The 7,284-nt window shown below is 49.7% G+C and overlaps 1 long non-coding RNA gene across 1 annotated transcript in view; it reads left to right on the plus strand.

Annotated features, from left to right (window-relative positions):
- Positions 1–1,924: 1,924 nt before the first annotated feature.
- LOC107183495 overlaps positions 1,925–7,284 on the plus strand; it is an 18,052-nt gene continuing 12,692 nt past the window's right edge. The window contains exons 1-2 of the long non-coding RNA XR_001514289.1: positions 1,925–2,018; positions 4,342–4,343. This is a non-coding gene — a long non-coding RNA (uncharacterized LOC107183495). The remainder of the gene's footprint in view (positions 2,019–4,341; positions 4,344–7,284) is intronic.

Raw genomic sequence — 7,284 nt, forward strand, 5'->3', positions numbered from 1 at the left:
CGTGCGTGGGGCCAGGCCCGCAGAGCGGCAGCGGGCACGGGGGAAGGCGGCGCAGTGGCCAATAAAGCGGCCCCAGGTGAGGCGGACAGGAGGCCGGGGCCTGTGGCAGGGCCAGCAGTGAAGCCCATTAGAGCTGCAAGAGGTCAGGCTCGGTAAGCAGATGGAAAACATTAAAAAACACCTCCTGAAATTGCAGTGCAAGGTAATAATTTATATCCTAAAAAGAAATACAATAAGCTGAGGAATGGGACTGTGCAGCTAAGGCTTTAAAATCTGTAGGAAATATCACCCGCCCAGTGTGGCCCAGCCTCTAGGGCGCCTTTCCGGAGAGTCCGCTCTGTGCAGGCGGGTCCTGTGGGCAAGAGAAGCCGTGATCCAGGAGCCCTGACGCCGATGCACAGCATGTGGAATCCAGTCTCCACGCGGGCAACTCCTTTCCTTCGCGATCTCCGAGGTGATGGTTCACCGGCGGGCAGGACTCCGACCCGCTTTCCCATTCCGAGGGCAGTGCGTTCCACTCCACTGTCCACATAGAAACCAGGTCTACTTTGAAGTTTTACAACCCACAGGTTAAGACAACTTACAGAAAAGCGAAATAGAGGGCGACACCGAAAACATGGGAGTTAGAGAAGTTACATGCTGCCCTGTGTACATAAGGTAACAAAGTGTGGGCGGAGCATTTGTCAATCAATCAAGAATCTACAAGGTTAAAATGAGGGGGAAGAGATACAAGAAAAATATGTTCACCTGGCAAACTGCGAAATTAGGGAAGAGCCGTAAAAAAGTTTATACATTGCACCTGACAAAGTGCAAAATGGCGGGAAGAGTTGCAGAGAAAAGGTCATGCTCGTCCTAACCCCGATCTGGGGGCGGAGGGGGCAGCAGGATGGACAGGAAATGCAGAAGGAACCGCCTCGTGCTGAGTGAGTGATGACAGGAGACTTGACTGGAAGCGAGTGCAAGGTGCAGGCCACGCCTTCAGCAGAGGGGCCTCCCAGCACAGGAGCCTGTCAGTCAGAGACCCCGCGTTCCAGCCCAGAGCAGAGGCTGGCGTTCAGATACCGGGACGGCTTGCCAGCAATCACTGAGTGACGTCTGATCACCTGACAAACAGGGTTGATAACCCCTTGAGGGGACTCAGTGTCCAAGGAGGATTCGCGTAGACTGGCCCGGGAACGCCTGCGTGAGAGCAGTTAAAGGGCGAGTCCATGGTGCCCTTGGGACCTGTGCTTTCCAGCAGCCTCCCTCGGGGAAATGAAAGTAGGGAATCCTAAATTCAAGAAATAATCTCAGTTAGTGGTGAGTACTGATGGTAACTTTTTACAAACATTTATCAAATTCATTCGTCTGCATTTAGTGAGCAATGAATGTGTCAAGAAATGTTCGAGGTTCTAGAAATACTAATAGAAATAAAATTATGAGAGAGAGACACATGCCTTGTGGTAAGGACTTGGGTAATTACGAATGCAGGACTCAGAGGAGGGAGAGGAAGGAGTGGTGGTCCTGAGGTCCTTGAGGAAGCAGCGTGCTCAGGGGGTGTCTTGAAGAGAGTAGAAACCCCCCAGTGGGCCAGAAAGGAAGGCCGTTCCAGGTCCGCACAACGGAGGGGTAGACACACCAGCTGTGCCTGGACCACACAGATGCTCTGTCAGCATGGAGACCAAGGTGTGGACAGCCAGGACGAGGGCACAGGGTGCACAGGTGTGCAGAGTCCCCGGCGCCTCTTTAGGCCTACGACTTCTCCCTATAGCAAGCATGTCTAACTTGCAGCTCACAGGCTGTATGCAGCCCACAACGAATATTTTTGCGGCCCAGCCAATATAACAGCATGTAAGAAATGTTTTAATTAAAATTTCATAACTTAATTTTTACAATATCCTGTTATACATAATTATTAACAATTAACTACAACATTCACTAATGACTGGTTACTATCATCATGTTGCATTCATTTCCCTTACACGCCTTATGCGCAGGCGCACCATTTCTCACCACTAATACTGGCAGCGAATATTTTAGTAATCATTAGTTTTGGACTGACTTGTTTGGTGTGCGCAACAGGAAACATTCCACTTTCAGAGAACAAGAAAAATAGGTTTATTTGTGTTACGCTTATTAATTTATGCAGTTATTCAGTGTCTGGTAAGTTAATGTTCAAGAAAAAATATTAATTTTTATTAAAATGTTCTGTTATTTTATGTGAACGATGACTCATTTGTTTCAGCCCTTTGTATTCAGCATGACTCTATTGGACTAAACCTACGTTTCTATGGAAATCGAAGCTTTGGTTTGTTTGTGGCCACAGACACTCACACCTTGTTCGTTGGGCCCCTGGTGGCCTTGGAGTGTGACATGCTTGCCCCACAAGGATTCTTGGGAGGTAACCAATGACTCAGCACCACCTTTGTTGTGTATTTGCCAACTCCGGAAAGAGCGCCTTCTAGAAGCTGTCCCATGTTTCACTTCCTGTCATATCTCCTGTCTTTGTAGATCTCCCATCTGTGCTAGTCCAGAAGCCTGATGCTCCCCCTCCCCACCGGAACTCGGCTGGTACCTGTGCAAAGGGAACCCCTGTCGGTGTCCTCCCGTCTCTGGGTTGTTAGTCCGTCTTGTGTTCTCGGGGCAGAATGAGGAAGCTCCTTGGATCTCAGTGGTGGAGCTTCTCTGTGGCTGACCTTGGAGAAGGACTCGCTGCCCAGCACAGTCAGCTACCAGGTCAACCATCGCCTGCCCTTCAGAGGCTAACGGATTCTCTCAGCTCCGAGCTCTGCCCCGTGTGTGTCCTCTCCCTTTCTTCTCACAACTTGCACAACCAAAGGTGACTCTCAGAACTCCAGGTGAGTGGCATGTCGGGAAGTGGAGGAATTGTAATGACTTCATTTTGGAGGGAAATAATATTACAATTGTCATTGGACCAGATTTCGTAATAAAATAGAGCCTTGGAGATGAGGGCCACAGCTTGGAAGTCACATAAACGTTTTTCCTCTACCACCTCCACTGCGGGCCTCGCCCCTGGTGGCACCACTAGAGCTGGTGGTGTCCTCGGAAAGCCGGCGCACGTTGGAATAGCCTGAGCCGCGGGCGTCTCGTGGTCTGCACGGAGCAGGGCTGCGCGCAGTGGACCGTCACCTGGACTCTGCGTGTAAGGGGGCTCCCCTGAGGTCTTGTCAGGAATGCTGACTCCCTGGCCCCCCGGGACTGGGGCCCCACACACAGGTGAGAGGTGGAAGGGGGCTGTCCTCGCCACCTTGACGATGGTACACTTTGCTGGTGTCCTTCCTGGACTGACGCTCTTTGCACCTCCATATTTGAGTGTCACTCAAATATGACTTTCTGCTCATTTACTTGCCCATCCATCGCTCCCTGGACACCCACTGGTGTGAACGGCCAAGCGCTGAACAGGAGGACGGGACGCGTGCAGGAGGTTACCGCCCACCACATCAGTTTGCTTAGGGCCGAAGACAGAGAATGAAATCTTGGACTTTAAACTTGTTTCCATCAACTTGAACATACCATCAACATAAACGAAGAGCTGTCAGGAAAAACAGAGAAAGGTTTTAGCAAAGTGAATGAACAGCAATGGCTCCGGCGCCTCCAGTTTCCTCATCGTGGGGCCGAGGTCTGAGGTGGCCGGGGAGCTTGAGGGCCCAGCTTGTGAGAGGAGAGAAGGAACTGTGGGCTCATCGCCTCACCCTGTCAGGCTGGGGGCCCCTGTCCATGCCCAGAGCTGCCCGTCACCCTGCAGGCCCTCCACAGGTTCTGCATCACACTCAGGACCTGTTTCCAGGGTCCCCCTGGGTCTGCGAGGCGAGGCTCATTGCTCTTCTCTCACTCCCTCACCCTCTGGTAAGTTCTATCTGTTGTTCTGCTTTAGTAATTCCCACACCTCCAGTCTTAAGCTCAATCCCATCGTCTAGAATTCACATCATCCCTCTCCCCTAAACTCAACGTCTCCCAGCCAAGCTTGTCACCTTTCCCTAGCTGGGGTGGCCCCCTGTTCCCCATGTTGACCTGGACCTATGTTTCAATCTGGGTCCACATTTCCACCAACCCCTGGGTGCACCCCTCTCCCGCACAGCGCCTCCCGGTCCCTGGTCAGGGCCTGAGGAACCACCGGCCACCCCCGGGCCAGGGGCACACAGACGGTTCTGGTCTGCAGTTACCCACGGAGCCCTCCCCTCACTGTCTTACGAAGCAGCCTCAGCATGGACTTGGCATTGAGAAGTCAGGAGGAAATGCCTCAGGTTCTCTCGATAAGTTCCTCATTGAGCCTCTGTCTCCTCTTCAGAATCCACACTGTTCAGGGGTGGGGCTGGAGGCTCAGGAGGTGCAGTGAGTCAGGCGTTTGGTAGGAGATGTACAGCCACAGCTGTCTTGAGAGAAGTGCATGGTGAACTGCACAGACACGCCAGGAGGCACCGGGAACAGCCCGCTGAGGGCCGCCACTGCGGTGTGACCATGACCAGGTCATGTCCGTCACCGGGTAGACGGTCCAGACGGTCACCTGTTCCTGGGTCAGTGTGTTGGCGCGAGGCGACCTAGGACGAGGAGGACACAATGGCAGGCGGAGGAGAGGGTGGGAGTTCCTGAGGCCCCGCACAGCGCAGGAAGGTCATCGAATTCCTAAAGGTCATTTTCTTCATCTAGGTCCTAGATTCCAGGAAGCAGGATGTCATGCTCTCTGGGCAGCTGTGAAGATTAGAGAAGCTGTTATGCTGGGAACATTCTGTGCATGTTTAGATGCTCAGGAGCACAGGGATTATGAGAACGTGTGACTATTGCACACTATACCTACAGCAAATCCAGGCAGAGACTCACGGGGCTGGTTAACAAAGGAAGTTGAGAAAAAGAAAGAACGGTGTTAAGAACGCTCAGCGTGAAGACGCTGTGAGGAGATTTCTAAGGGCTCATGCTGGAGAGTAGCAAGTGCTGGGAGTTACACTGATATCGATGGGGAGGAGAAGGTTTGCATTTCGCAGCAGAAGAAAGAGCCGAAGAACCACAGCCTCACATTGTTATCAAAATACAATTAGTCCCTTTGAACAATTCCATAGTATGTTCAATGTGCTTCTCATCAGGTCAGCGGCAAAGAAAAGGAAGTGAGAACAGAAGGAAATTAGATCAGCACTTACAAAAGCCATAGAATCACAATAAAGTGTATGATATAGAAGTGAATATTTTATATTAAATTAGAGGCACTGGATTGGAATCAGAACTCTTGGAGTTCAGAGAACCTTTTATGAGCACATTTCCAACAACAAGGAGAAACTAAACATCTAAGTTGGAAACCCTTCTCCTACATAAAGAACAACAATAGTGAGTTCGGTGTCCTTGTGGCTACAATTCCGGGAAAGACAGTGGTGGCGGGTGAGCAAGGCGCTGGGCAGCCTTGTCCTGTGTCTCCAGCATCCTCATTCTGCAATGATTTAGCCTCCTTGGCTTTCATGTCCTCAGTGCGGGAAAGGCAGCATTGCTCCTATGTTGCTGCTTCTCATCAAGGAACTTAATATCCAGGCAGTTATAAAATCCCCCAAGAAAATCACTTTCCTATCAAACATGTGAGTGCTTGCCATTGTCTTTTTCATGTCATTACGTTATCTGATTCTGCTTACACGAATAGTTGTGTGTTTATGGCATCACAAGGTCAGAAATAAAGGACTTGCTCACTGTAAAGTATAAAGCAATCATTGTCTGGAAATCTGGAGACATACAAATTTATTTCTGAAAAAAATAGCCATGGACATTTTAAATGAGCTAAGATTTACAGGATTTCTGTCTGTATCATCACAGTGTAAGCAATGCGATAAGAGCATTAAGTCAATGTCAGCAAATCATAACTTGACTCTGTGGCTATTCTCTGTAACATGAAAACTGATCCAAATTAGAGTCTTAAAAATGAATTAGAAAAAATCTACCTAAACCACTTACCCGGTTTTCCTCACCAGCAGGCATCGTCCTGTGCTTCTGAGTGAGGCCACTGTCACAGCCCCCGAGCAGGGCCTTGGCTTGGACGCTCCCAGTTTCCATGGGACAACAGGTCCCACCCAGGGCAGCGCCCACGTGCTGCGCAGCGAGACTGGAGCAGGAGTTCACACGATAAAGCTTTTGAAACTTTAATTTACCCCCATGAAAGCTACATCTGTGTTCACCCATTTTAACTGCTTTTAAAAAATTCTTGGTGCAGTTATTTTAAAGATAACATTTATTTTCTACTTTTAAAGAGTATTACTCAACTCTTCTTTTACTTTGGAAAATAAGATAATGAAGTTAGCTGGATATTGTTTACATGGAATGTTGCTTAATTTTCATTTTTCACATTGACAGCAAACTTCACAGAACCCTAAGAACTCTTACATGTTAATCCAAAATATCTAGAAACACCTCACTGAGTGGCCAGGGTGGGGATACCTCCTCCCATGCTCCACCCAATGAAAACATTCCTTCTAACTTTTCCTAATGAGCAACCATGCAGTGATTCTCAAAGACCTCCAGAGGGGAGTCTTACGAAGAAATATTCAGTGGAGCCTCCAAGGGCATATGGCCTTTGAGAGTTTTAAATGAGAATAATGTCCAATTGTATAGGTTTCATAGCTAAAATCATTTTTTGAATTGTTTTTTAATCCTCACCTGAGAATATGTTTTCATTAATTGAGAGAGAAAGAGAGAGACATCGATCAGTTGCCGCCCACACATACCCTGACTGGAGATCAAACCTGCAACCTAGGTATGTGCCGTGACTGGGAATCGAACCCCAAACCTTTTGGTGTATTGGATGTTGCTCCAACCAACTGAGCCACCTGACCCAGCCAGGGCTGATGTCTATACTAATAAAAGGGTAATATGCTAATTAGACCAGATAAACTGGACGTCTTCTAGACGTCCTTCTAGGCGTCCTTTCTGACAAAGCCGCAGTGGCTGGGAGGGTCGAGGATTGCTGGCAGTGGCATCAGCAGTGGGGTGATGGGGGCAGCACCTTCCCCGATCAGCTTGGTCACCTCCTGCAGAGGGAGGCCAGACTGCAGCTGAGGGGAGCCGGTCGGCCTAAACCATCAGTAGGACATCCCCTGAGGCCTCCCGGACTGTGAGAGAGGGCAGGCCAGACTGAGGGAACCCCCCCCCCCAAGTGCATGAATTTTTGTGCACCGGGCCTCTAATCTCTAATATATATATTAGAGATTATATGGAGCTGGACTGAGCAGGAGGCTTGGGTTTCCCCTGGCGATGGAGGAAGCCAAGCTTCCTGCCTGCCCTGGTTGGACCCGGGCTCTGCTCAAGGCTACAAAG

This window comes from Myotis davidii, unplaced genomic scaffold (genome assembly GCF_000327345.1).
Source record: "Myotis davidii unplaced genomic scaffold, ASM32734v1 scaffold272, whole genome shotgun sequence".
Taxonomy (NCBI): domain Eukaryota; kingdom Metazoa; phylum Chordata; class Mammalia; order Chiroptera; family Vespertilionidae; genus Myotis; species Myotis davidii.